General features: G+C 43.7%; 1 long non-coding RNA gene across 1 annotated transcript; it reads right to left on the bottom strand.

Moving 5' to 3' along the window:
• Positions 1-7,319: 7,319 nt before the first annotated feature.
• On the bottom strand, positions 7,320-20,985 carry LOC148758940 (uncharacterized). The gene is made up of 3 exons (XR_016019836.1): positions 20,766-20,985; positions 8,931-9,022; positions 7,320-8,101 (listed from the first exon to the last, which is right to left on the bottom strand). It is a non-coding gene; the product is annotated as an uncharacterized LOC148758940 (long non-coding RNA).
• Positions 20,986-27,040: the final 6,055 nt, after the last annotated feature.

The raw sequence follows: 27,040 nt of genomic DNA, 5'->3' as shown, positions 1-27,040 counted from the left end.
CACATTGCTTATCTCCATTCTGTTAGTCCCGTTTTACAAATGTGGAAACTAAAGCTCAGAAAGGCTCAGTAACTTGCCCAGGATTAAACTGTTGGTCATTTTCAATGCCAGGATTCATAACCGGAGGTGCCTACCTACAGACCCAAGCTCTCTCCTCTGCCTGACGCTGCAACCTTGCATTTATATGTCACTTTTCAATTTACCAGCTGCATCCTCGTACAGTTATGTCAGTTAGTTTTCATTTTAAGCAGCACTGGGTACTGCCATTTCCTCTCACCATTGCCATATAGCTAGTAAGTAGCAGAGCCAAGATTTAAAGCCAGCTTGCCTGACACCAAGTTCAGCTCTCTGTCCACTATACCACAGCCGCCGTCCAATGGAAGCCTTCTCCCACAGCCCCCAGAAGAAGTCTTGTTTCAACACCCTGCATTTGATGGCAATTCACGTTACCTAGAAAGTGAGGAGAGAAATTGCTTCCTTTCAATGGATACTGCTTTTAAGAAACTCTGGGCTCTTAGCTGTGTTAAGGGTTGGTTGGTGCTTGTCCCCACTTAGGCCAAGGAGTATGAAGTAGTCGTATAACTACAAGGACCAGGCCTGGGAGTAAGTGAGGTGATCAACAGAATAGATTTCCCTTCCTCAAGAGACGTGCAAAACGGATAAGAAAAAAGCCCAGGACACGTGTACTGTTACCCACCTCCTACCCCAATCAAAACTTGTTCTTCTGGCTCACTGTTCTGTTCTCATCCTTTGAAAGGTATCATGTGTTGTTCGTGGAAAGGTGCATGCTCTTTGAAAAGTACAATGTTCCGTGTAAATGCAGGGCAGTGTTGTTGTTATTGTTATCATGGTTATTTCTGCAGGGGAAGAAGGGGCGGGGCCAGGGGCACTGAGGTTCCTCCCCAGCCCCATCCCTCCTGCTGCGTCTGCTAACTGAGCCGCAGGATGCCTCTGCTAGGTGTCGATAGAAGAGTCAGACCAAAAGTATTGTCTGAGGGCATCACGAATAACGCAGGCAGAATGATTCAAAATGAAATCAATGGTCCTAAAAATAGCAGAGACATTCCCAGAATAACGTCTTAATGGGAAAAAGGGGTTTGAATCATGATGTGTTGTATTGTAAAAAGTCAAGTGTTTTTTAAATGTCTATATAGAAAGATGAGAGATCAGTTTATAAAAGGGAAACAAAAGGCCTGGTGACATTCAGGCTGAGAGGTCCCTGAATGCCAGCCTCTGGCAGGGCCCACTGAGAGAGGACTCGCCTAGCTCCAACTTCTTCCTAGTACCTTGGAGGAAAGAGCTATTGATGAGAAAGGTGCTAATTCTGCTTTCTTCTGCTAATAAAAACCACCCAGGAAATAAGAAGCATGCAGCCATGTGCAGGTTCATGTGCACACATATGTGCACACACGTGTGTACACATATACCTGCTCTAGTTTGGGTTGTTGTTCCTTGTGTTGTAGTACATTGTGCTGTATTGAATTGTGTAGGTTTGATTGGATTTGATTGAATTGTGCTGAATTCATGATTGTCCTCAGTGTAGGTGGACTGCAGGTAGATGTTCCCAATTTCATCCAGAGGGGAGGAGTGAGTCTTCAGATAAGGACCCTGAAATTCAAAGATGGTGATAGCTTACAAGGACTCTTCAGAACTCTCTCTGGCCTCGCTCTCTTGGATAATGACTCGGGACCGCAAAGAAAATACTGATGGTGGTACCCAAGAAGAGTGCTCTGGTGAGGCTCTTAGATTTTTTCGTGTGCCCTGCCCCACCATCACCACCGCCATGGTGAATTTTGGTCCATTGCAGGATCTGAGTTCAGGTTTATTAAGAAAGGGACACTTTTTATGACTGAGTGTGACTATAAAAGTTTTTTTTTTCCAACTCTTACTCCTGAAGATAATATTCTTGTTGCCTCGTTTGATAAAATAATTAACCTTAAGTGGCATTTAGTAACATAATGACCAAACATGGTTGGACTTTTTTGTTGGGAAGATGCAGGGTATAGGGCTGCCCATGTGGAAAGGTGTTTTAAGGTGCAACATGGAAAACCTCCGTCAATTAGTAAGGTTTTGGTTTCAAGTAACAGAAGATCTAATAGTAGTTTAGTGATAAGAATGTTTATTTAAAAGAAATCCAGAAGTTGACGGTTCAAGGGTTGGTGTAGCAATTAAGTGCTATCATCAGGGGACTGGGCTCTTTGCATTCCTTATTCCACTGCCTTGAGCTTCTTGGCTTTTGTCCTCAAGCATATTGCCTCATGGTTACAAGATGGCTGCCACTACTCCTTAACATAAGAACATGCAAGGAAAGGGGGGAGAGAGCAAAAGGCTTTTCTCCTTGTGCTGTTCTTTTATCATGGAGGAAAAAGTTTTCCAGAAACCCCAGCAGATTTCATACCATATCTCACAGAGAGACAGAAGAGGATAAAGGGTCTTGGGCTCTGGGATCACACACAGGCTCTTCCACTTACTACCGGTGTGAACCTGGGTAAGATCTGTGTGTCTAAGTCTCAACACCCATAAAATCATCATAATACCACCTGTCTCATAAGGTTATTATGAGGATTGAATGAGTCATGTATGCAAAGGTTTTAGAACAGTGCCTAATATAGAGTAAGTATTCAGTACCTGTTAGCTATTACTTTTAGTCACCTCACATCATCCTCATCTCATTTCCTTGGCCAGATCTGGGTCATATACACATGAGTGTCTCTCAACTCAGAGGCAATGAAGTTAAGAGTCATCAGCAAGGATTTGAGTTTGTAAAAGTCTTTGATTAACAACCAAATATCACAGGCAAAGAATGCCTTAAGTGTTCTTTGACTTGTAATACCTTAGTCCGGGAGTTTGCTGCTAAATAATGTCCCTAGGTAGCAGCTCACTGGGAACGAGGCTGGAGGGAAAGAGATGAGAGAGAGGCCTCTGGGAGGTGCAGGGATCTGAGGACAGGTGAGCTTAGAGCCCCATGCTCCAACTGGGCCAACTTTACAGTTTTGTCCAGAGTGAAGGAAGCATTCATGGGACATACTGGGACTATCCTTGGCAGTTACAGGACAGGACAGTTCTAACCTTGACATTGCTCCAGAAGAGCACCAAAAGCCAGGGGGGGCCAAAGACAGGATTCCTTGGATCCTCATTGGCATAAATCTTATTGTGCCGACCAACTTGAGTTCCTTAAAAGCAAAGAACACTGATTTCTCATTCTTCGGCCAACTCACAGCACCTTAAATAGTACGAGGCACAAACATCATAGGGCTTCAATACTGACCTGTTACTAATGTCCTTATTCTTCTAAGCAACAGCTGATCCCTGGATTTCTAAGAGGGGCTCCTGGTACATTAGAAGCAGCCAGGCAATGATATCTACCAGGTTGATGCCCATCTTGATCCCTTGGGAGTCAAGGGGGGGAGATATGGTTAAGAAACACCACCATGACAGATACTTTTCCAGGTATCCACTGACCGTATCTGTTCATTCTTCACAATAATCCTACGAGCTAGGTGTCATGATCTCCATTTGTAGATAAGAAAACTGAAGATCAGGAAACGAGTTATTTGACCAGGGTTTCAGAGCTGCTAAGCGGCATAGCTAAGGTTTAACTTCGTCCACCTTGCTCCAAACACAGACCTTCTCTATGCTGTTTCCTGGGTGAAGAGGGAAGAAATCTCAAGTTGGATGTTGGGGTGCTGCACACACATAGAAACCTGTTTTCCTGTGTTCTGATTTCACGTGTGTTTCAGCCTGGCAGGTGATGGCTACGAGACGTGCTATCTAGGAACCCCGTGAGCTCAACTTTTGACTCTGCTTCCCAAAAGCCACCTCACCCATAGCTGTCGGATGGGCATTCCTGCCCCCGAAGCCCATGCACATGTCTCCAGTTGTTCATACCTTAGGATCAATGTGTGGTTAGTTTGTAGCTTGGGTCCCAGGTCTGCAAGGTGAAAGTCATTTTCCCGGAATGTGGACATTGGGTTGTATTCCCAGCCCCATTCCACCCCTCCCCAGTGGTTAGCACACAAATCGATCGGGTGAAATGGACTCCATCCACAGCACAAGGAATTCAGAGAACAGCAGGCTTAGACCAGGTCCCAGTGACTGGTTTGAAGGTGATTCAGTCAGAGAGAAACTCAAGACCTTTGAGTGGTTATTTTGGGAAGCTACCCTCCCTTTTCCCTGGAGTGAATGCAGAGTATACTGCCCTCATTGCTTCTGCAGCCTTCTTATGGTCATGAGGGAAGCCAGCCTATGAACCATGCCAACATACAGAGAAGGATAAAGCCAAGAGAAACGCAGAGAAATAGGGTCAATGCACTAATCAAACTGCCTCTAAAGCCCATCCTCTCTGGGCTTTATATGAAGCAATAAATCCAAGTCACTTTTAAAGTTAGTTTGATTGGCTTGGTTTTTCCACTTGCAACCCACAGCATTCTAGCTAATATATCCCTGCTATTTCATGCACTTACCTCTGGGTTTTACCGCAGGATGAGTCACTTCTGGTTGCCAATACCAGTGGGAGAAACATAGTTATCATATGGAAAAATAAGGACAAAGGACGAGCCCTAGTTGAAGGATTCCCTCTCTTTGTCACTATGAACTGGAAAGAATGCAGTGTGGGTGAAAGGAATTGGAGTGGAGCCTGTCACCTGGAACAGTCCAAAAGGCCACCATGTAGGGGACTGAGGCAAGTCGTCTGCAAAGAGGTGCTAATCTTTGGGACTAGAATGAAGTTTTCCTAAGACACTAGGATGAATGTGAAAAAGACAGCTAGGTTGGCTGTTTCAATGCCTTACACTTTCTTTGTTTGTTTCCCTTTTGTCCTCTTTTCCAATGTACTGAAGTCTTCAGCGTGCTCCTTCCTGTCTCTGCCTTGCTAACAGGTAGAGCGTGAAGCTCTATGGTGAATGGCACTCAGCGTCCATTCCCGTTTCTTCCTTCACAAACTGGGGAGGCTGGGAAACCAAAAACTATAGATTTCTTTGCAGTTGGAGTTCTGGGTGTCAAGTCCATTCTGCCAATTATATGTGCTCCCATGAGGTTAGGAAGGTGAAGTGGGGGAGGGGGCGTCTTCCTTCCTCTGGCTGTTGCTCCCGGCGAGCACAGGCATAGCACTATTAGGCTTTTCTGCAGCAGATTCCAGCTTGTGGAGCTGAGAGGCAGATGTGTCAGAGGGTGCTCCCCGATTCCCGGCTCACTCCTCGATGATGAGTTGTTGGGCTGCTTCCAGTACTGACCACCCGATGCTCTACCTTCCTGATGGTGGCAGAAGCCGCCGCTCCCTGGACGGTCAGTTCTGTTGTGGTGTTCTGGAAGTCATTCCTGGAGCCAGGCTGGAACTGGCTCTCGCAGCCCTTCTCATGGGTTTATAAGCACCCTCTGTTAAATACCTTCCTGCTTAAAGTCTACTAAGCGGCCTCTGCCTCCTGCAACTCAACTCTGTCTGATAGAAGAGACAAAGGAGAATGTATTGTCCCCCCTGAGGACAGAGCATAGAAGGGCAGAAGCATTCCTTGGGGCCTACATGGAATTTAGTGGGATGGAATTCATGTTATGAGGTCAGTTGGCATATTCTCCTTCCTGGTCTAAATTGTGGAAGGTCTGGACTTTGTTCACTAAGTGAAACGACATTCTCTTATATGGTATTATGTCATGTACTTGACAGTTTGTGTGGCACTTCCTGCGTGGGCTCAGTCACCACATCCTATAAGCTACAGGAGTGGCACGAATAAGGAGTAACCCTGTTATTATAATCCCCATTTTCCCAATTGCAACACTAATGTTCAGAGACTATGATCCAAGGGACCCTGACAACTACCTCACCAGGGTTCCAAAATGTCAGATCTTTCAGTGCTTGCAATTCTGCCATTAGAGGCTCATACTTCTCGGATGAAGCACTGATCCCTGCAGTTCTTCTTTTAAAATCAAAGTTTGTCCAGGGTCAAGGCCATACGCTGAGTCATTAACAGGCCATGATAAATGAGTTTAGGCTCTTGTTCCTGATAGAATGGTGCGGTGTCACAGAGGTACTTGCTGACTGCAGGGCAGTGGGAAGTGGGAGATGAGTTAGGAAAGGCATTTGCCGGGGGAAGAACCAACCGGTGCCAATTTTATATTTCTTGGGCATCGTAACTTTTCTAATGGTCAAGCCTGCTGTCACTCATCTTCCCTCTTCAGGATGGGAGAAGGTCACGGATCTGCTGTAGGCACAGCCATTGCAGCTGGAGGGGTGAGGGATGGATTTGAGAGTGTGAAACTTGGCACAAGCGCCAGCCTGCTTCCTTCGCCAGGAAGCTTGGCAGGATCAGTCCCCTAGAAAACCCTGTGTGGTCCAGGTCCTGCCAGGGACCCTGGTGCTGGAGTGGCAAAATTACCCAACTAGTAAAGAGGTGAAAGCTAGGAAGGATTTATTTTGTCAGCAGTTTACTGGATGATTGCCCCATGCTCAGACACAGATATCAGTAGGGTCAGCCTTGCCCATCTCCAGCAGGCCTCACCCTTCCTGCGTACTGCAAGGGGGTAGGTTGCTATTGGCACCACTGTCCTGCCCCCTACCAGTGTGGCTGACAAAGAGAACTTGCAGGAGAGACAGGCCAGAGCCAACTAGGAGACACGAACCCAGGAAGGTGGCGTTGCAGAACACATCACCAGGTTGAAGCGAGCTGAAGCTTCATTTCCCATCCTTTATGAATGTTTTGCAAAGGGTGCACCAGACTCATGGGTGGCTCACAAAAGAATTTGATAGGAAGATATGACACCTCATCTTATGTTCCTTCACTACATTTCTGGAGTTGACGGAGTGTCGGGAAGTGAGGCTGATAAAGTCCGCTGTCCCCTCCAAGCAGACTAATCAGACGTGAAGTCTTGGCAAAAGATAACCACATTATAGGAGAGCCAAAATGACATCGCATCAATTCCATTTCAGATCCTGTCCGCAGCGCTGCCTGTCACTGCTCCAGGTGGCTGGCATCCTCCACACGTAAGAGGGATTTTCAGACCAGGACATTTGTCCCCCTTTGACCCCGTAGCTGTCACTCTACGGTATGCTGGGAACACATTTGTCACTATGTGTAAAGCCACACATGTTAAGGGGCAGCCACTCTAGAGGTGAAGCCAGCTTTGTCCTGCCCTCATCCCCTGCCCTAGCATTTGTAAGATGTTGCCCTTGGCATTCCAGACAGAGGCCAGCGGGTGTGCTTTCCTGAACCCATCCCCAGAGAATCGGACCGGGCTTTCCATCGGAAGAGTTATTCACAGCAATAATGAATTCCAAATAATTTATTCACTTCAGGAGTAAGTGGTTGGCAAACAATCTTTACCACTGGTTTGCGGGGATAATTGATTTCATGTAGCTTAAAAAGGGGGGAAAGAAACAAATCAGCGGGTTGGGAGGCAATAGTGAACGCCGTATCAGTTTAATTATAGCTCCATCTTTAGCTGACATGGTTTCTTTCCTCTTGGAATTAAAATATCCAAGCAACTTGAAATATAACCACGATGAATTTTTTTCTGGTTTGCTCCCTACCTTGCATCCTGGCTCAGGGCACTGTTACAAGCACACTTCGCGCTTTTTTCAATAGATAGTTAACGCAACATGCAAGAGTCGCCTGTGTGACACAGATAACTCGAGGGAACAGCACAAAGTAAATGAGATGCATTAGTGTCTGGATAGGAACTGAAGATAGAAGTTCTTAGAACTTCTTGTTTAATTTCTAGAAATGGATTTCCCTCCTGTGCTTAAGATTTAAAAATAGTAATCATATTCTGAAGAGGAACTATTCCCACTCTAGGTACTATCAATATGTAAAAGAAAATCATTAACTAGCTGTACCTCTCAGCAGCACCTATTATATGTCAACAAGCTAACTGAGGTGATAAAACAAACTGTTGGTAGAAATTTAATTAATAGCCATTGAGATTTGGGCAAGGACTGGGGATTCTAGATGCATTACTCTGGCACCAGAGGCTGCAGGAAGCAACCATCCGCCCGGAACGAACATTTTTAATAGGTGTTTTCCTTTCCTCTAAAAAATCAGAGCACCAAAGGCTAATCGCAAACTTCAGATTTGGTTCCTTAGGGATGGCAAGGCTGAGGTGGCGTGGAGGCCTGAAAAAAAAAAGGAAGAAAGAAATTGTCTATTTCCAACCATGTGTTTGATCAACTTCAGGGTGGAGCCTGTGAGGTCATTTTGTAAGTGATTTCTCAACATTTAATTATGTCAGACTCCTGGCCAATGGACACTTTTCAAGCTGGCATGGTTTGTCATTATAATATGATATAAAACAAGGTCCCGCCCTCTGTGAATCTAGCTAAGCTGGTTTCCTTTCTCCAGACACCCCATCTGTGCCAGTCCAGCTTCCCCCAGCTCAGCCCCACCTCAAAGAACCCCTTCTCCTTCTCTGCAGTCACTTCAGGATCCTGTTCTGCCCGTACCCACCACCTTCATTCACCCTCAGTATGAGCCCAAGCACAGTGCCTGGCAAATAAAAGGTGTCCGATAAAAGGTTCGGTGTATGATGGATGCCAGTATGACTCAGCTGTCACCTGGGAGCCACCTTGCTCCAAGGTCTAAGGAGAAAGGGCATCAAACCACACCAACTCCACCAAGTTCCGCGCCCTCTCACGCAATGTGTGTAGATTCTTGGGGGTACTGGATCTTCTCAAGGCCACTTCAGCCTCTGGGACTTTCTAGCATCTGATATTATTTCAACCCTAAAGTGAAACTTGGCCACCTTTTCAGTTTTCCAAAGAAAAAAATTATTCATATTAAACATTTTTGACTTACATGAATCTTTCCATTGGAAGGATCACAGGCACCAGCCCTCTTCCAACTTCCCCTTTTTCTCCCTTTGAGGCTTCCTCCCCGCTCTCCTGAATGCCATGCCAGGAGGCTCTAAATCCCCCTGCTTCCATTGTACAAAAGAAGTGAGCCAACCTGGGTCGGGGCAGGAGGTAGTAGGGTGATCAGCCTTCTGGTTTGGCTGGAATTGAGGGGTTTCCTGGGGAGCAGGACTTTCAGCGTCAAACCTGGGAAAGCAAATTGGATAGTTGGTCACCTTGGAATACGTGACTGTCTCAGCACAGAGAGTACAAGCTACGGCAGAAACGATACTTTCTCCTCTTTGATATAAGTAGCGTCCTCCTCCTTTGCTCACGGGGAAGAGCCCCTTATAGATCATTGCTCTCAACCTTAGCTGCCCCTTAGAATCACCTGCAGAGGTTGAAAATATCTCAGTGTCCAGGCCACATCTTAGAACAATTGAATCAGGACCTAGGCAGCGATGCTTTTTAAAGTCTCCAGATCTTCTTAGCTAAGGCTGAGAACCAGAGCACAGGAGAGGGACTTCCAGGAGCTCTGAAGACTGGGCTCCCCTCAGGCTTCTGTGTCTATTCCGTAGCCTGAACTATCTTAAAAGACTCAAAAGGAGTCTGTGTTTTGGTAAAATGCATGATGTCCAAATGTGTTGTGTTTCTCTCTGAATCGACTGCCTGCATTTTATCCAGCCTCATGAAAACGGCTAACCTGGTTTCATTACTCCGTTTCTCCCTTCCTAAAGAAAATCTTGGGCTTGCAACTTTCAGGGCAGGGGGCAACAACTGACTGACATCTAGGCAATCGACATGCAAATGACATGAAACCCAATGTCTGGCCACTAGGGACCTTTTGTAAAGGGAGGTGATAGCTGCACTACCTGGTGACTTTGACAATCCCAGGTAACTCTCTGGCCTGGTTACCCAGCTGCACACCACGCCTGAATAATGTCATTAGTGCCTTCCTGCACAGAACTCCTGAGTTCTGGGTCTGCAAGTTTTCGGTAGCCAATTCCACTTAGATCCCTAGATTCAAGTTCCCTGACTCAGAATTTTTGAGCAGAGAAGTGTCTACTTTTGTGTCTGCCTCTGAAAATTTGGTTACTGCTTCTGCTACTGCTGTGGATATAGGTACCAAGAGAAGTTTCCCAACAAGTCAGGTGAGTCTGGGTAGAGACTACAAGTCTCTCAAACTCTCTGTGCCTCAGTTTCCTCATCTGATACGTTAGGATGCTAGTAATGACCGTGCCCACCTGGAAGCAGGGGATGGGGAGATGGATTGCGAGGGGGATAAAGTTGTGTATTTCACATATTAATTCCACTACATTTATTACACCCTTCATCTATAGATAAACATGAGTAAGAAGTGGTCCCTGCCTTCAGGGGGCTTAGAATCTAGTAGATATCTAATAAGAGCTATCAAAGGGCTCTTTACAGTGGAGTGTACCATATACAGTTAGGAAATAGTGTTGTCATTGAAAGGAAGCCTTAGGAAGCTGATGGTGTTATGTGGAAAACAGTCCAATGGAATTGAATCCAACTGAGTGGGATAGAGTGGCTTACCCTTACCTGTCTTGGTAACATCATTTAAAACAGGAAATATTTAATATTCACTAAACAGTCCCTTGCTGGTGTGGTTGAATAACATCTATCTAACACTTCATAACTCCTCACTGTGGCCTCCAATTGAAGGGGTCAATAACAGTGACTGACACCACTGCGTCCATTTCACAGATGGGCAGTCTGAGACCAGGAGTAAAGAAGCGTTGGTAGCCCATGAAGAGGGCTCCAGAGGAAAGTTCTAACTTTCCAGGCCAGCATCCCTGTGTTGCACAAGAGAATTTCCTCTTCCTCAGCCTCCTCCTTCAGTCCTGAGAGACCACAGGCCCATTGCACTATTCATTTGCTATTTATTTGCATTTGCTCTTTTCCCATCCTTCATTATTCTGCCTCTTCTTGACATTCAATCAACTTTTTGATATTGAGGTCTCAGCTCAGCGGTCACCTGCTCAGAGAGCTCTTTCCAGGTTCAACTAGCCCCCCTGGTTCCTTTCTATCAAATCATTCTTCTATATTGTCTATAGTACATACTGCTGTCTGAACTTGTTCAATTATTTGTGTATTGTCGCTTAGTAAAATGGAACCTCCATGAGAATAGGACTGTTTTGTTCACTGCTGTATCCGTTATGCTTAGAACAGTGACTGGTACATAGTCGGTGCTCAATAAACATGTGGGGAATTCATAATATGTTTGTATTTTCTCTGAGATAGTAATAGGAAGGCTAGCACGAAGAGAATGGAGATGCGTGTCCCAGCTCTTACAGCGAGGCTGCTTAGCTGCCATCTCTGTGCCTTGGCCTTCTTGCCCGTAAAATCGGACAGCTGCACACACTGGAGGATCGGAGGGTAGAGGTGCTGTGGGCCAAATGAGAAAATGGTGGAGAAAGTGCTTCGACCAGTGACAATGCGAGTTAAGTGAGGGGATGTTATTATCTTCCACCATCTGCTTTACTTTAATCTTTTTTTCCTCGGTAAGCAGACCTATTGATTGTAGCTTGCTGGAGGAAGCTCTCACTGTCTAATTACTGCCCCAGCTCAACCTGTCACTGTGTCCTCTGCAGTCAGCACGTCCTGACACTGACCCCTGGTACCACAGCCCTTTGCAGATCAGCCGGTTCTGGCACTCTGCATCCAGCACAGAGGAGGCAGGTCTCCTTGCTCTCCTCTCCTGGGAGGCAGCCCAGCTGGAGAGAGGAAAGGACACAGGTGCTGCAGCAAAGATGGCAGGAATGTGACTCTTGCCTGGAGCCAGGGGCCTGCAGCCAGACAGGAACGTGTCCCACCATTATACACAGTTTTGAGCATTCCCAGATGCTGGCTTCCAAGAGAATGTTCCCTGCAAAAATGTTTCTGGCCTGGGATATTATTAGTCATGATGGTGGTGGTACGGGGAGGGGTGGTATGAGAATAAATCATTTCTAATGCTGGACAATAATAATCCCTTTCCCTTACAGTGCAGAAAGTTTCGAAATGGTCAAGGTAATTTCATATGCATTACCTCGCTGGAGCCTCACAATGCTATTATCATTAGCATCCTTTTTTATAAGGATGGGATGTGTGGTCCTTAGCACTGAGGGGTGTGCCTTCCCAAGTTCAAACAGCCAAGTAGTGGGGAGGGGAACTAGAACCCAGGTTTTCCAATTCTCAGTTGAGATTGGTAGCCTAGCTCCTCACAGGGCTGCCCTTGGATGCAGACAAGTAGCTTAAGATAAAAACAGTCCTTGAGAAAAGTTCCAGAAAGTATCAGGACTTTAAAAGTGCTCTTAAAGAAACAATTTTTTTTCAGCCAGCAAAGGAAATGGAGATGTACTAGAAAAGACATGTCAGTTTTATGTCAGTCATGAAGAAAGAAAAAGGATATATAAGCAAACCGCTTTTTAAAAAAAAATTCTTAAATAAACCACAATTTTGTCTTGGGTTTAACCCCTCAGGAAATAATTGACTCAGGTAATCCCCATGCTAGAAAATTGTCATATAGAAGATGCTTGGCATTTGTTGAATAACTAGATGAATGTTGACCTGGATTATAAATAGCCTATGCTAGCTTTCTTTACTCTTCTTAATGAAAAAAAAAATCATTCTTATCTAATATTGGTCTATTGCTTTACTTTTTAGTTTAAAAGATCTTTCTTGTACAGCATCTCAATTGATCATTTAATAGCCTTAGGAAAGAGATGATTTTATAGATGAGAAGACTGAGTTTTAGAGAGACCAATTGTTTTTCTCAGATCAGAAAATGTCTATTTTTTACAATTCAGTGGACTCAACATGCTGATCAACCTTCCCAATGAAAACAACTATAGATTCTGGGTAAAATAAAAAGAACACTTTAAATATGCTAATGAGCTGGAAAAAAAACGCAGGAATATTCAGTCCAAAAACCTGATGAAAGTGACAATTTAGAGAAATAAATGTAGCACTAACATTGGCCTTGACCTTGAGGTCATTTGCCAAATCATGTAAACTTTGGTTTGTTTCATAGCTTCACAGGGCAAGGGAGAGAGGAGAAAAAGTCTAGCGCTTACCTAAGGAGGGGACTACAGTAGAGATCACCTATGCATAAAACTGAGAGCCCAAATTGCTGCAAGCTCAGTATAAAGATAAATGAGAAATAACCTAGACTCTATTCCCACCACAGGAAGTACAAAGAAAATCACATGTATCCAACTTTGACCCTAAATAGAGGAGAATTATTTTGACAATTTGTAACCATAAGCCAGCTCTTCCATGGGTTTGCATGTCAAATTTATACTCCCTGAGTGATCTAAAAAGTTCCAAGTTAAAAATTTGAGGAAGTGAATCTCAATTAATAGTGTCCCCGGAACCTAGGGAATAAGATGCTACCTCTCTAAAGGAACTTTAATCCAAATCTGAAAGAATTACCATAAATAAAATTTCAAAGATATAAACTCACAGTCAAAAATCACAAAGTATTTGGAAATAACCTAAGTGTCCATCAGTGAATGACTGGATAAAGAAAATGTGATATATGTGTGTGTGTGTGATATATATATATATATATATATATATATATATATATATATTCACATATATATATTCATATATATATACACATATATATATTCAGCTACAAAAAAAGGAAGAAATCCTACCATTTGTGAAAACATGGATGGACCTTGTGGACATTATGATAAGTGAAATAAGTTAGACAGAGAAAGGCAAATACCAAATGATCTCACTTATATGTGGAATCTTAAATAAATAAATGAGAACTCATAGATACAGCGAACAGATTGGTAGTTGCCAGAGGTGGAATATGGGGGTAGGGAACTAGGTGAAGGCAATCAAAAGGTACAAACTTCCAGTTATAAGCACAGCATGGTGATTATAGTAAACAAATTGTATTGTATAATTGCAAGTTGCTAAGAGAGTGGGTTGTAAAAGTTCTCATCACAAGCAAACAAAAATTGTAACTACGGGTGGTGATGGATGTTAACTAGACTTATTGTGGTGATCATTTCACAATATATACATATATTAAATCATTATGTTGAACACCTGAAAGTAATATAATGTTATATGTCAGTTATGTCTCCATTTTTTTAGTTCAAATTTTTAAAAATATCACAAAGCATTGAAGGAAGCAAAGTACCATGAGCAAGAGCCAGCAAACAGTGAAGTTGAATCCAGAAAGACAACATATTGAATTGCCCAAGCAGATTAGATGTATGTAAAACATGTTCACTCAACTGTACATGTCTCTTAACATTTCTTTGATATTATTGTTCTCTTTGTCTTTCTGAGTTGCATTCTGGATAATTTTTTTTCGGATCTATATTCTAGTTCATTCTCTTTTAAGTATGTCTAATCTTCCATTGAAGCCATCTATTGAGTTTTTAATTTCAACAATTACAGAGGAGAGGGAGAATAGGGCAGAGGCAATATTTAAAAAGATAAGAATTTTCCACAGAGTCTGAGCCCAAAAAATACCAAGAAGGATAAATAAAAGATAAAATTGTGTGGTATAGTAGGCTCAATACCTAGTATGACTTATAGAGATGTTTGAGTCCCTGACTTTTGTTCTAGTTCCATATCACAGGTTTAAGACCAAGATGCGTGTGATTAATAAGGATTGTGTTCACGCACAAGCATACTATATTATACTGTACTGAACTTTGTGGTCATACTGTATATTGTATAACACCAAGTTTGTCCAGGAGCTTGAGCTTGGAAGAGGAAGATATTTTTCAGAAAGTCTGATGTGCCCCTCATTCAGTTGGAAATTGCCATCTACAACAATATATTTCTTTGTGAAAATGGGGTTCAGAAGTTTATATCTCTGTCTCTCTCTGCTGTGTATTCTCCCTGTGCTGACTTCCATTTGTATTTTTCAGACAAGCAAACCTCATCTGAATTATCCAGGTCCATGTCTGATTTTTCTGTCAGTAAGAACCTACTACTGATATTTATCAATATAGTCCAATACAATGGCCACGCACATGCCCATACACATAACACTGCAATTGCAGAACACAAAAGACAAAGAGAAAATTTTAGAAGCATTCAGAGAGGAAAAACATTGTTTTCAAAGGAATGATCATTGGAGTAGCAACTGGCTTCTCAATAGCAACGATGGAAGCCAGAAGACATTGTAAAACAGTAACTTCCTTGCGTTGAAAGAAAGTACTTAGCAACCTAAAAGTCAGTCTATACTTAGAAAAAAAATGCATTTCAAAGTATTTTCAGACAAAATGATTTTTCTACCAACAGACCCTTAGGAAGACCTTTAGGAAGGAAAATTAGAAAATACTGAAAGAGTAAATACTATATTTCAAAAATGATGGAAAGCAGCTCTTAGAAGGACATGTTTAACCTTAAGTGATATCAGAGTTGAGGAAATAAAGGCTAAGTACTAAGGAGCTAAACATCTGACTTAAGAAGGTAAATAAAACCAGGGATCCAAGCTCAGCTTGATTCCATGACACAATTAGAGACAAATATGTCAAAGACCAAATTGCTTCTCAGAGTATTTACAGAAGCACAAAGTATTGATGACATTATTGAAGCCACACAGGCATCGATGACACTGTATTTTCGTGTTCTCTGAGATTTTGGTTCTGGGAATTGGGCTAGCAAGGATGACTATAAGGGGCGCCTGGAGTTGGAGAACAGGGTCAGAACCAACCCGCCGTGCCTTTTTCCTCAGTATAAGGAGCTCAGATTCTCCCTGTGTCCGGCCTTTGGGGGCCCTGGGGTCCCACTCTGCTGGAGCAGGCAGCGCCCATTAGAACAGAGGCGGAAGGATTCAGAAGAGCACCCATTAAATCCAGGAAGCCAAAATAAATGAGGTGCAGAGTCCCTGAAGGGTTAAATTATCTTTCTGAGTTAAGGGTCGCACAGTAATTCTCTCCACTCACTCAGGAAAACTGATTTCTCTTGTCCTCTGTAAATAAGTGTGTAATTTGCTGGTGGATGGGAACCACCTCTGACATGATTCACAAAGTCTGGTGGCCAGAGTTGACTGGGACTCTCTATTTGTCTGACACCCATCCCCTGGGTATCTCAGTCTAGTGTGTCACACTGATTGGCTATGTGATCTTGAAACAAATGGTAGCACTTTTCTGGGACTCCCAGTCTCAATCTGGCTGATGTGGTGACTATAACTGAACTGAAAATGTGCTTTGGCATGAAGGTGTTACAAAATACAAGATGTTGATTGTCACCAAAGTCCAGCCTCCTTGAGGAGCCTGGTAGAAAGCCCTGATTCTCTACGGGCATCCTGAAAATGTTCCTTCTTCTCAGAGCCACTGGTCTGACCCAACAATTTGGGTAAGGAGTGAAACTAGGAAAATTTAATTCTGTGTGACCTTAGTTAATTTACATCTCTCTGAGTGTCTGAGTTGTCATTGTTTTGCTTATTTGTTTGTTTCTTAAATTTTTGTTGCACTGTCTGCTTGGTTTTTGTTTTCTCCATAAAAATAAAGGGTTTGGGTTAGAGGAATGATTCTTAACCTTGGCTTCATTTAGAATCACCTGGGGAGTCATTAAAACACACTGATGCCTGGGTCCCTCCCAGTCTGTTTGAATCAGAATCTCTGGGGGTGGTGTCCAGCATTTTTTATAAGTTCCCCCAGAAAATTGTGATGTACACTGAGGGCTTGAACTCTTAGACTGGATGGGATCTGAGGTCTTTTCCAGTTCTCTGATTCTGTGACCCATGCATCTATAAGGCTACAGCCTGTTGCCCCTTGGGATGTAGCACAGATGAGTTGCCTGGGTCACATCACAATACCCTGAACTCAATCTTTGACCTTGGTCAATGCCCTGAGGGTCGTTAGCTCAGATTCATCCAATCGCTACAAAACTGCCCTTGGGTACCCCAAATCTGAATCAGAATCCTGGCCTATAGGGCCATGCTGATTCCGGTATGGCCCTATGTTCAAGCACAGGAAACCCAGACCTAAACTAATTACAGAGTGACTACTACTTACCAAGCACGTAGGTATATGATTGCTAATCCTCACAACTTTTCAACACAGGGTACATTATTTCCTTTTTTAAAAAGGAAATTAGAGGCTCCAGGAAATTAAGTGACTTGATTAAAGTGATAGCTGGTGAGTTGGTGGGGCTGAGATTCAAGCTCAAATTCATCTGGATTCAAACTCCACATTCTTCCATTGCACCTACTTTGCTAAAGATGAGACCATGTCCAGGGCCAGCAGAGGATGCAGTTACCTAAGGCAAAATCACTAGGGTTCAGCTGGGCCATTGGCTATCAGAAGTTGCAAGAGAAGACCTTCATTCAGCTGGGAACAATCAGCTGAGTCCCATGGTCCCTTAGCTCCAGACTTCTCAGTGAGGGGAGACAGTGCTCTTGACTAACACACATCAAGCTGCCAGCCTCAGTTTGTATTTTTACAGTCCACTAATTAGGCCATTTTAACTAATTTGTTTGCATTTTGTATGAGCAAGTTGGGCTTTTGGATTGACTAATGTAATTGCAGCTGGTTTCTGCCAAATACAAATTATTCAGTCTAGTGTGGGTTAGAGAGAAAAGCAAATATTTAATAGACATCAATACCCTTGCAGCTTTTTAGTGGAGAATTTTTTTTCCCTTATGGAAAGTTGAAATAATTTCTCCAGCATCTGATTGAACTTCCATGTTAAGAAATGACTTTTTAATCATTATTTTAAAAAAATAATGAGGCAAATGCTTTAGTGGCTCTGTTGAGGTTTATCTCTGATCCATTTACCCCTAAGCAGGGCAGGGGTAAATGGAAACTTATGGCATTTTTCTGGGTCCAGGCTCTTTCCACAATCCCTTTCTGCTTTGGCCACTCCAGTGACCACCAACCATCTACATCATGACTGTGACAGCTAGAAGGGGCCTAAGAGATCACCTAGGCCAGTGATTCTCACAGTATGTCCCCAGCCTTGCAGCATTACCATTTCCTAGACACTTATTAGAAAGACAAATTCTCAGGCCTACTGGTGCATCAGGAATTCTGGGGGTAAAGCCAACCAAACTCTTTTAACAATCTCTCCAGGTAATTAGAATGCATGCTAAATTTTGAGAACCATTGATCTAGTCCAACCATTTCATTTTACAGACGAGGAAACTGAGGCTGGGAAGAGCCTGTGCTTTAGGTCATGGCAGGGACTGTGCTGCTTCACTCAATGTGTATCCCCTGAGTTTAGCCCCTGAATAAGCACCCAGTGACTATTTGCTGAATGAATGAGTGATGCAATGAATGAGCTAGAACTAGAAACAAAGTCTCTTAATTCTGTTTTACTCTGCCAGTGCTTTCTCTTGTTCTGAGAAGGATGGAGAAGTAGGGAAAGACTACTTCTTGGTTCTTGTTTTGGGAGAGGACCAACAATTGGGCCTTGAAACATTTTATGGCTTGGCCCTCAGGAGCATGACAGCACTACTCCCACAGCCTTGCTCCCAAGCCATGAGCCAACCTGGCTTGTTTGTCCCTAGCCCAGTGGACTGACTAGGCCCAAACCCCACGAGGAAATCTTCCCATTGCTTTCATAAACCCTAGCATTGTCTGAGGCAGAACCAAGCCCCTGTCTGGGTGTTTGATTCCCTGACCAATAACCCTAACTCAGCTAGTGAATTGGAAAACTGAAGCTGAAATCTGATTCACTGGAAAGGGGGGTTCTAAGGAGAGGATGCTGGAAGGTGGGTCCTTCAGGTTAAATGACTGGGTCCTGTGAAGCTCCCCCGCCAAAAAAGTCCTGGTCCTCAAAGCTTCTGATTGCAGACCTATGGATCCCTGTCGCCTAGATCTGAATTATGTACCCTCCATTCCCTTGATCCACCAGGCCTGGCCAGTTGATCTTCTAGGAATGAGAAGAGGAAGAAAACAGTGTCCATGAGCTTTCAACCAGATGGACAAGGGAATCTCCCAGGGCCATGAGGAAAAGGCTTCCAGAGAGGGTTCCTGGGTCCTCAATTCTGTTAAATTCATCTGTGAACTTACTAAGCAGCTAAAAGTACCAGGCCATGTGGATTCAGTCGCCCAAGGACCTTCTGTTCTCACCTCAAGTTCAAATGGCTCTCACGACGTACAGCTGCCCAAATCTCTTGCCTGTCTTGTCTACATGCCTTGTGAACCCCACAGAAGGGTAGTGCAATCTTTTCAACCCTCGTGGCATCCTTCCTACCCTCCCTTAGACATTCAATGCCTTCATAGTTATTTCCACTTCCCTGAGACCCATCCCCAGGAAAGAAATCTGAAAAATTCATTCACTTACAGGTGGTAGCAACTAATAAGAGCTGGCATCTCCATTCCATGGAAGATATAAGTGAAAGACTCCACACCCCAGTGCTAGCTATTCATTCCTAATTTATCATACACTATCTAATCCACAACTTTCTCTTCTGAGAATAGGTCCCCACCCACATAAGGGATCAGTCCTCTGGGTCAACTTCTGACCCAATAGGCCAAAGAGACTCTCCGCCAGGGAGTTTGGAGTTGGGTGATAGAGAAGTAGGGGCCTGCTAATCATCCCAAGTGAGGAAGTTTAAGTCCTAGGACTGAGGGCACCTTGGTCCACCATGCGCACAAAGAAGCAGAGAACCCCACTCAGCAGAGAAGCATGAACTAAGCAGAGGCAAGAGTGAATGAGGGTGAACGTGAGGGAGAGAATGGCCACCTCTCTTATGGTGCCTCTTCCACAGCTGACCCCAGACTTTTCCGAGGCAACTACTCCTTCTGCTGCTTGCCTTCCTGAGATAATCTTGTGTCCTTAACCGAAAGTCCCCATCATTTTAATGATGCTGTTTAACTGAGTTTCTCTTACTTGTCACCAGGATATTCTTTGAGTCCTGCACTGAGCTGTGTACCACAGATGTGTCCAGTGATTCTTTGTGGAACAAATGATTGATGCTTAGTTCAGTGGCTCGCAGCTGCCACGGATCACCCATACCTGCCAGCTGCGTATGAATTGCCTGGGATGCTTGTTCAGCATGCAAAGTCCAGACTCATCCCTGAACATTCTGATTTAGTCTACCGTTGAGCCCTGTGTATTTTTATGGTGTCCCTAGGGCTTCCTGGTGGAGGGCTAAAGAAGTTCCTAGTTATCCCTGTAGACAGATTCTTACCTCGTGTGTTCTTGAGTTGACAAGTTCTTCTGTAAAGGCTAATTTTATTAACAAATAATTATTGGGCACCCACTAACAGAGCAAAGCTCTGTTCTAGATGCTAAGGATGTAGCAGTAAAGAAGACAGGTGAGGTCCTTGCTTCCCTTGCATTCTAGATCAAGGACGTGGGAAATAAACAAGTTAACAAATAAAAGAAGATGATCATTTCCAAAGAGGCAACGTGCCGTGAAGACAATAAAAGGCTGATGTGATGGAGTGACTTCAGGAGCCAAGTTAGATGGGTTCCTCCGAAAAAGCCTCTCTAAGAAGGTGCCATTTGAACAATTCAACAGGAAGGAGCCAACTCTGGAAATGTAAGGAAAGAGCAGTCCAGGCAGAGAGAGGAGCCTATGCAAAGGCATTAAGGTGGAAGGATGGGGGGGTTGTCATGTTCCCAAATAGAAGGCCTGTGTGACTGGCACGTCCTGGAGAATAGCACTCATTGAAGGGGTGGGAACAGGAGACAGACTGGACATCTTTAGCTCTTTGGGATTGTTTTATGTCAGAGAAGCAGGTCAAGGGGACGGTTTCTGGAAGGAGTCATCAGATTCAAGGGAGGAATCTGTGATGGTGGTGATTTGGTTGATTTGATTGTGTTGAAGCAGGTGGCTATTGATGGGAACGATCGGCACAGGCTCCTGTGTGAGTGCCCCCAACCCCCATCAGACCCCGCCACCCTCTGTGGAAGGGTCAGACCCTTCCGGCAAAGACCCTCATGGTATTTGCTGCTCCTGTGGATATAGCCCCTCCCATGTCCCTCACTGCAGACAGGGGCTGTAAAATACCTTCTTTGGATATCTGCACACCTCCTGGCCTTTGCTGGTGCTGTTCTGTGCAGTAGAAGGTGGATAGAGAGGTCCTGGGTTCAGAGTGCTGACGTCAGCCTTAGCCCAGGATGTACCACTGGAGGGTGACAAGAGGCAGCAAGCCTTGCTCTAGTTGTAGTTGATGATTTCACCATACAGAGAACGCACCTAACCAAAGGACTTCAGTGGAACTCCTCCTAACCTGTGTTCTGAAATAGTTAAATAAAAGGAAGAATATCTAGAATTTATGATAATGTCTACAAAGCAATTTTGTATTAATTATATGCAGACTATAATTATAGATTAAAATGAAGGCTGTTTTATTTGTTGGGTGAGAGAACTGGATGCCAGGCATCCTTATAGTTTCCTGGGTTCTGAAAGGTGCCCCCTCTCATCTCTATTCCTCATCCTTCCTGAATCCACTTCCCACATGTACGTATACACACACACACACACACACACACACACACACACACCTCATTCCAGGATACTCAGGTGTCATCTGAAGTCCAACACCCAACCCAGATATTGTTTCCATCATCAGATGAGACACAATGGAATCTCCACTGATTTTGGAAAGAACTTCTCAAGCGTTTTTTAAAATTAATGAAACATTAATTTTCATTATTGAATAGCTAATAATGAAAACAGGATGTAGCTATCTCTTATATTTTGCCCTCTATATCCAAAACAGCTTACAGGAATGCACAAAACATCCATGCAAATAAATACATAACCATTGCCTTCAAAAATCACTTCCAATCCTGTACTTGGCTTTTTAGTGGGTTCCAAAGGTAGAATACATTTTCCCCCTCGCCTATCTGGTTTGATGGTCTACCCTGCTCAAATTACATGAACAACTGACACATTTCTTCTGTCACAAGCCTTTGCCTGCTAAAATTGATCAGTCTGGCCATACCAGGGCCTGAGTCAGTCCGATATGCATGCCATCTCCAGGTAGTTTAGTTACCTAGGTCCTCTGCCCTTCACCCTCACTGGGCCCATATTTCGCAGGTGCCTACACTCTTTCTGCCCTACCATGCCTGGCCGCTGGAGGCACAACTGATTGCCCTTCCTTAGCCCAACTAAGGTGTGAGAAAAGGCAAAGTTGTTAGCCCAGATCTAGCATAAGAGGAAGATTTCAAAAAGAACTAAAAACTGAGACACAATAAATACAAAAAAGTACAAGTAGAGATATTTAGAAATTGTATAATTTTAGGCTATTAAATTTTTGAGTCTCTATGTGGCCAAAACCTGTACTTGGGGGTTGTCCCAAGGGCTAAGAGCCAGAGGGGACAGTTACTCAACACAAGAGACAGGAAGCCAAACCCAAGGGAGAAGAAAAGCTAAGGACGAAGTTTGGGGAAAAACAGGAGAACCTGTTGGTACTCAGACAAAGGGGTCTAGAAGCAGATGTCAAGATTAGAGTATGGGTAGGGCTTTTTTCAACCAGGAGTAAAACAATGACATCTCAATCTTTAGCATCTGGCCAAAGATGAACGTGGCTGGCACAGTTTGGTGTAATACCAGTTGTTTTTGTTGGCATCAGGTTACCCCCTTTCCCAGCCGCTTTGACCTTCAAACATTGATTGTAAAAATCAGTGTAAATTGATGATGATGCTCTTTGGGAACACATTTCAGACACACGCAAATCAGCAGATTCTCCCCCGAGGATGGGCGAGAGCTGATTCCCCCTTGAGCACACACCAGCGAATAGAAACCACTTGGAAAAAGAGAACTGAGTGAGCAAGCCATGTTCAGGGGTGAGTGAGTGATTGTAGGCACCTCCCCTGAGAGCTTCATGATCGTGGCGGACAAGCACGCAGGCAGGGGAGGAAAACAGCAGGACGCTTAGGTGGTGATGTGAAACTCTCAGCCCTCTGGAAGGAGGGCCATGCACTCTGAAAAGGGATGGCTAGAGAGACAGGAGAAAGGACTCTTCTAGCCAGACATCTCAAATGCCTCTGAGCTACCCCGTTATGGCCAACATTAGGGACCAGGATTTATGGCTCAGAATCAGGGTTTTTTGTTTTTTTCGGGGAGCAGGGGTGGGGGGCGATGAAGTCCTAGTGATTTTGAGACTTGGAGAAGAGTAAAGCTATTATGGAGAAAGTTGAGGGTACAAGTGGATTACAAACCTGCATGGGGGCTGGTGGGGGCTGTCACCCACTTACGGAGAGTAACAGATTGCTCAGACCTGGCATAGTCTCTGAGTAGAAAAGGAAGTAGCAAAAATGGAATGAGAATAATAATAATAAAAAAGCATTAGCTGATATCAGATGTTTTCTCCTTGGTTTTTGCTTGCCAGGTCTGACTGGTGTAGCTTATAATTAGTCTCTGCTTGCAGATGTGTGGTTCCAAAGACTTGTGGATTAAGGAGAAACTCTAGAATTTCTCAGTACCTGACAAGTTGTAACGTGAAGAGCTACACTTAGTCCATTAAAGATTTCACAGTGACATTTGAGTGCAGCTTGAGAAATATGCCACCTTGCCATTTATCATGTTCCGGGCATGGCTGTTGGAAAGGAGGTTACTATGAAGAACAAAACAAAATGGATTGCATGTGTAGAGGTGAGCTGGTGAATACTGATAAATGTACTTCACTGAATGTCAGCAAATGTCACTTGAGAAGCCATTTGCAGCTACCGTAACAGTGCCCCAAACCCAACAAAGAATAGCAAAAACAGGCAAAATGAATTGGGCGTCTTGCTTCTGCATGAATAAGCAATCAGCCCTCTCTGAAGTTACACCAGAAAGTTGTTAAACTTGATAGAAGGAGCTTTTCCACCCATACTGACGCATGCTATAGATTGCTACAGAGAGTTGGAGACTTTCTGAGGACACCAGTGGCGTGGTGCAGGGAAGGGCGTAATAACCCTTCCTGTCCCAGGTGGGTGCCTTCTTTTGTGTGTGTGGAGAGACTTGCTGTCTCTGAGGCATGTTTTCTGGGTTCTTGCTGCCCCCTTTTCCTGCTGCTTTTGCTGATTCTGCAGACCCGTTCCCAGCTCCTACTCTACTGTCCCTTGCAGTATGATCCAGGAGTAGCTGAAGATGTGACCTGCGTATCAAGATTCCAGGATATAGCCCTCATATGTCCTGTCAAGAGAAGACCCAACATATCACCTTTGAACCCGGTTTTCATTCTCTCACTCAAGAAATGGCTTTTCAATGTGTCCTCTGGTTAATTTGAAAATTTGAGTAATGGATTCAGCTTCTGTTTTATTCTTGGAGACTGGGCCAAAACGTTGCCTACAGTTAGGATTTCTGGAAGCTAGGGCCAGGTTTTCTTCAGAATTCAGCTTGGGTCAAGATCGTCCTCTCTTCCTCCTCAGTGTGCTAATTCTCCAAGCTTTGCTGCAGAGATGTAAATGGGATAGATCCTATTATCAGAAAAGTTCTCCCGGGAAATGTGAGACCAATTAAAATAAAATTCCAGCCCCTCTTCATTTTCTAATCTCTCGGGGCTCTTCCTCCTCAACACATACACACAAGGTCATCCAATACTTCTTTCCTCCTTTACACCAAGAGACTGTCAGAGTAGCTGGAATTTGTCTGGCCTTGCACACATGCACGAGCCCACACAAACTGAGGTTAGTTCAGCTTTCGCTGGAGATGCTGTGGTAGCAGACTCCCACACAAGAAGCCCTTTACTGAACACATATCCCAGACTCTGCCCTTGAATGTGCTAGTGGACAGGCTTCCCTCTTCACACTGTTCCACCGTATGTTTAGCCGGCATATGGTAGAACTGAAAACATTGTACAACCAGGAAAAGATGGGCTCTTGGGAAAGCCAGCTTCCCTCACATGAACTCGGAAGGACAATACAGGGAGGAGGGGGGTGGGGTGGAAGTTTGGCTCCTCTGCAGCCACTCATTGCAGAATCTTTCATAATCCTTGGTGTTTCCTCCTTTTGAATTAGGTGCTTCCCATGGAAAGGCCTTTATTTGGGTCTCAGGAACTCAAAAGACATCTGTTTATTATTGAAATTGAATTGCCCTCAACTTGCTGACTTTCACGCTTAGTTTAGGAAGAAACAGTGGCTTGTTTAGAAAAAAAGAAAAAAAAGAAGCATAAGAAAGCCAGATTTCTGGAGCAGAGGTGGAGGTGAGGGCAAAATAGAGGGGAGTCTGGAGGGAGGATGGAGATGTGAGATGTCCCGTTTGGGGCAGGATCCATAATACAATCTGGGACTGCTTTCCTCAGCTAAGGCCCTTTCTAAGAGCAAATCTCTGCTGAGTCCTAATGTGGATTGCATGTCCCAGATCCAAAGACCTAAGAAAGCATAAAAATGCATCTGAAGAAAAAGCAATATGGGTGTAGATTTCCCATTTTGCCACTATTATATATTTTTCTGGCAGTTGTAATTTTAAAATGTGCATCTTAAAGCTCAAACTAATAATCATCTGTTTCCAAGAGAAAAAAACACGGTTCATAATTGGTTAATATCACCAGAATCCTGCACTAGCTGGTGACCATAGCTATGTAAAAACCTAGCTTTCTACTGTTTTGTCTTTAATGAACATAAACAAAAGTCTCTTCATATAGACAGGGTAGCCAATATTGTCCCTGCCTCTCAGATGAGAGAGAGTAAAGCTGGGTTGGGTGAGCCACTTTATCCACCCACTAATTAGTGACACTACCAAGTTTCCTTGTTTCTAAGGCAGAGGGCATTTTCAGTGGACTCTGCTCTATGTATAAAAACCTAACAAGCCGCCTTTCACTGTTTTGTATTTCAGCATGTTTCAAACAAACTGTTAAATTGGTACTATAACAAGATGATTTGTTAAAAATACAAAACTCCTTAGAATTGCAGTAATCCCTCATTCTTGCAAGAATGAAAACAGGATATCAATACAGGGAACATTTGCCCAGGGAGAAGTCTCTGAGTAAGAACGTTCACTCACTTTCTGGTGTAGTAGGAATCATTTTGTCAGACCTAGACATGTCAGTAACCTCAACCCAAGCTCCCTCTCCTGAATGAGGGACAGATATAACATCAAAGGGGGAGAAAAATAAGAGAGCTTCAGGTTAACATAGCAGGCAGGCCATCCTAAGGAGAACTGTTTAGAGGAGTTTATTATCAGGCTTCTATAAGTTCATTTATATAAGCACTTTTAAATGCCTCCCTTATGGCAGACCTGTCACTATATCTTAACTAGGTACCAATTTTGCTTGTATGTTCTTCTCTTCACCATCTCAAATCATACTCAACTTTCAAGGCTCAGCTCAAACCCTACTTCTTCCAGGAAGCCTTCTGAGATTTCTCCCATGCTTCCCTCTTGTATGCTTCACTCCAGGATGCCCATAGAATAGCGTTGTCCTGTGCTGTCTTAACCTGTGTAAGTTCTTCGCCCTCAACAAGTATCAGCTCCCTGAGGAAAGGGTCTCCATATCACTTATCTCTGCATCTGCATCACATCGATGGTCTCCCCAATCCATTCTTTGAAATGGTATTTAAGGCAACTGAAACAGGGTGTTCTTCCACTCACGTTGAGACTTAAGCCACTTTGGTTTAAATATATGGAGAACAGACTTCTCCTCCTAGGCTATTTGTAGTATTCAGCATTCAATGAAGGAGAAAGATGCAGATGAGGGAGAGGCAAGTGGGTGGCCTATCTAGATAATTTGGGCACTCTCATAGTGGAGGGAAAATCACACTGGTTAATTTGGGGTGAGAAAGAGGAGCCAAATTACCCAAATAATTGTGTAGATCTGGCCTTTACTGGTGGTCACCCTTTTTGATACAGTTAAGTTTTAAAAGCAATTTTCCCCACCTGTGTATCAAATATGCTTTAGAAACTTGGGAGTTGACACCTCGTCCAGATAGAATGGAATAAAAATGGAGAAAGTTCACTTTTTTTTTTCCCCCCTAGAACTGCCAGTATTGAGGCACCTGAGCTTTTTCATAATACACTGACTTTCCTTATTTCCTGTAGGAAAAGTTGGCAGTGTAGGAATCATTACACTTTCCCTCCTTTAGCTCTGCCCAAGTAATCACAGGGGAGAGAATACCGACCCCCACCAACACTACCACCACCATGACACAATGACTTGTACTATTGAAAACTAAGATTTTGCATGCGGTCTGCAAATCTTAATTATTTTTGATGGAGAGATTTTCTTTATTAAATCACGAATTCCCTTCTTTCCTTCTAATACCTCTTGTTTTCGTGTAGGCCTTTCAAAGAAGAACCTTTCTTATAAATTTTCATCTTTTTAATGTAAAAAGTCCCCCAAAGCAGGCAGCATTCTG

Source organism: Rhinolophus sinicus, chromosome 2, assembly GCF_057876585.1.
Source record: "Rhinolophus sinicus isolate RSI-liver-muscle chromosome 2, RSI-T2T, whole genome shotgun sequence".
Taxonomy (NCBI): Eukaryota; Metazoa; Chordata; class Mammalia; order Chiroptera; family Rhinolophidae; genus Rhinolophus; species Rhinolophus sinicus.
The sequence above is the reverse complement of the archived record's forward strand: the minus strand, read 5'-3'. Positions and strand labels throughout refer to the sequence as shown.